Source organism: Herpailurus yagouaroundi, unplaced genomic scaffold, assembly GCF_014898765.1.
Source record: "Herpailurus yagouaroundi ecotype Mexico unplaced genomic scaffold, PumYag 67793, whole genome shotgun sequence".
Classification (NCBI taxonomy): domain Eukaryota; kingdom Metazoa; phylum Chordata; class Mammalia; order Carnivora; family Felidae; genus Herpailurus; species Herpailurus yagouaroundi.
The window spans coordinates 9,035,146-9,038,494 of NW_024420586.1; the positions used below are offsets into that span (position 1 = coordinate 9,035,146).

A 3,349-nucleotide genomic window follows, 5' to 3' on the forward strand; every position below is an offset into this window, starting at 1 on the left:
GAGCCTGTTTCCGATTCTGTGTCTCCCTCTCTCTCTGCCCCTCCCCCGTTCATGCTCTGTCTCTCTCTGTCCCAAAAATAAATAAACGTTGAAAAAAAAATTAAAAATAAATAAATAAATAAATAAATAAATAATAAAATTTATTTTAGAGAGAGAGCGAGAGCATGAGCAGCAGAGAGAGAGAGGAGAGAGGAAGAGAGAAAGAACTCCAAGGAGGTTCAGCACTGTCAGTACAGAGCCTGATGTGGGGCTCGAACTCACCAACCACGAGAAGGTGACCTTAGCTGAAGTCCAACGTTTAACTGAGCCACCCAGGAGCCCCTACAGCCTTTTGTTTGTACTCAAAGAATTCCCTTCAATATTTCTGGGAGGCCCGGTTTAGTGATGATAAACTCCTTCAATTTTTGTCCGGGAAATTCTTTGTCTCTCCTTCTATTCCGAATGATCATCTTACTGGGTATTCTTGGTTGCAGTATTTGCTTTTCAGCACTTGGAATATATCGTGCCTCTTCTTCTCGGCCTACAGAATTTCTGTTAAAAATCAGCTGATAGCCTTGTATGTAACTGTTGTGTTTCCTCTTGGTGCTTTTACTTTTAAAAGTTGTTTTGGTTATTATTGTTATTATTTTTTTCGTTGATGATTTTTTGAGACAGAGAGCAAGGGAGGGGCAGAAAGAGGGGGCGAGGATCCCAAGCAGGCTCTACATTGTCAGCTCACAGCCCGACGAGGGGCTCAAACCCGCAAACCGAGAGATCACGATCTGAGCCGAAATCAGGAGTCAGATGCTTAACTCGCTGAGCCACCCAGGTGCCCCTCTCTTGCTGCCCTGAAAATTCTCCCTTTATCACTACCTTTTGCCATTTTAATTATTAACGTGTCTTGCTGTGGACCTGTTTGGTTTTAATCTTGTTAAGGGCTTGTCTGTGCTTCCTGGCCGTGAATGTCTGTTTTCTTCCCCGGAGGAGGGAGATTTTCAGCTATGAATGGTCTTCACATAGGTCGTCACCTGTGGTGGCCACCCTTCTCCCCTTTCTCCTCTGGGGTCCCTAAATGCGAATGTCACTTGGCTGGATGATGTTGCTGACTTCCCTTAACCTCTTCTCATTTTGAGATGCTTTTCTTTTTTTTTTTTTTTTTAATTTTTTTTTTTCAACGTTTACTTATTTTTGGGACAGAGATAGACAGAGCATGAACGGGGGAGGGGCAGAGAGAGAGGGAGACACAGAATCGGAAACAGGCTCCAGGCTCTGAGCCATCAGCCCAGAGCCTGACGCGGGGCTCGAACTCACGGACCGTGAGATCGTGACCTGGCTGAAGTCGGACGCTTAACCGACTGCGCCACCCAGGCGCCCCGAGATGCTTTTCTAGCTGTTTAACTCCTTTGCTTTCCACTACTTGGTCGTCCAGATCACCGATGATGTTCTACATCGTCGAGGCTGCTGGTGGTTCCCTCTAGGGTATTTTTGTACTTCAGTTACTGAATTCTTCCTCTCTGTGTTTTTTCTTTTTCTTTCTCTTTGTTGAAGGTATCCCTGAGATCCTCCACTTTTTTCTCAAGTCCATTAAGTGTCTTTACGACCATTGCTTTGAATTCTTTAAAATAAATTTGTTTAATAGCTCTTTATCTTTTTTTTCATTAAAAAAAATTTTTTTTAATGTTTATTTATTTTTGAGACAGGGAGAGACAGAGCATGAACGGGGGAGGGTCAGAGAGAGGGAGACACAGAATTTGAAACAGGCTCCAGGCTCTGAGCTGTCGGCACAGAGCCCGACGCGGGGCTCGAACTCATGGACGGCGAGATCATGACCCGAGCCGAAGTCGGACGTTTAACCGACTGAGCCACCCAGGTGCCCCAATAGCTCTTTATTTTTGAGAGCGAGACAGAGACACAGTGTGAGCAGGGGAAGGGGCAGAGAGGGAAGGAGACACAGAGTCCAAATCAGGCTCCAGGCTCCGAGCTGTCCGCACAGAGCCCGATGTGGGGCTCGAACTCCCCAACTGGGAGCTCGTGACCTGAGCCGAAGTCGGACGCTCAACCGACCAAGCCACCCAGGCGCCCCTGCCTTGAATTCTTTATCAGGTATATTGCTTCTCTGTATTTCCTTTTAGCTTCTTTTGTTGGGATTTTGTCCTGTTCTTTTATTGGAAAAACAAACACAAAAATAAAAACTCCTGTGTCCTCAGCTTGTCTAACCCCATGTGTGTTGCTCTCTGTTGCCGGGCCCTTTAGGGGTGTCTCCTCTGTGGGCTGCGTGGTTCCTGCGACCATGGCTGAGCCCCATTCGTCTCCAGTCCGTTTTGCTGACTCGCTTTGCACCCTGGACGGCAGGGCGCTACCCCTACTCGCCCTCCCCAGAGGCTTTCGTCGGTGGCAGTCGCCTCGGTGTCTGTCATCGGCCTCTGCACGACACCTGCAGGTGCCCGGCCGAGAGGCGGGGCTGCTGGAACTGTGGCTGCAGTGGGGTGTGTGGTTATCCCCACCTCTCCCCAGGTCGGGAGTCACTCTGGAATGACACCGGTCCCCGCCCTGGCGGCTTGCGGGGTGTGGCTGGGCAGCGTTGCTTTGGAGGGACACGTGCCCGTGTGGGTGGATCGGAGCCGGCGTCTCCACTGGGGCCCTGGGGGCGGTCCCACGGTGCTCTCGAGGTAGGTGGAGAGTTTGGTTCTGGAAGGGAAATCACATGGGCACCTGCCCGCACTTTCATTTCTGGAAGTTTCTCCTGGAAATCCCTGCCCCTCCTGGGCATGTTCTAAGGCAGTGAAGTGTCCTCCACATAAACCCCAGGTACTTGTGAAAAACTTTTTTTTTTTTTTTTAAAGTTTATTTACTTGGAGAGAGAGCGCATGTGGGAGGTACAGAGAGACAGAATATGAAGTAGGTTCTACGCTGTCAGCACAGGGCCTGAGCTGAAACCAGGAGCCGGTGGCTTAATGCACTTGAGCCCCCCAGGCACCCTTACCCCGAGTACTTTTTAAAGGGCTCTTCTAGTGTTGTGCTGAGTGAAATAAGTCCGTCCGAGAAAGACCGATACCTTACGTTTTCACTCACATGTGGATCTTGAGAAACTTAACAGATGACCATGGGGGAGGGGAAGGGGGGAAAAAAGAGGGAGGGAGGCAAAGCACAAGAGACTCTTAAATACAGACAACAAAGTGAGGGTTGATGGCAGGTGGGGGAGAGGGGAAGCTGGGTGATGGGCAGGGAGGAGGGCACCTGTCGGGATGAGTGCTGGTATCGGAGGTAAGCCAATTGGACAGTAAATCGCATTCATAAACAAATAAATTGTGGCTTCTAGGTCGTTTCTCTGCTGGTTTATCTATCATCCTGTGATTAATTGTGGACGCTC

General features: G+C 49.2%; 1 long non-coding RNA gene across 1 annotated transcript in view; it reads right to left on the reverse strand.

Annotated features, from left to right (window-relative positions):
* Positions 1–3,093, reverse strand: part of LOC121025907 (uncharacterized) — a 17,476-nt gene extending 14,383 nt beyond the window's left edge. The window contains exons 1-2 of the long non-coding RNA XR_005788186.1: positions 3,052–3,093; positions 1,097–1,101 (exon numbers count right to left, since the gene is read on the reverse strand). This is a non-coding gene — a long non-coding RNA (uncharacterized LOC121025907). The remainder of the gene's footprint in view (positions 1–1,096; positions 1,102–3,051) is intronic.
* Positions 3,094–3,349: the final 256 nt, after the last annotated feature.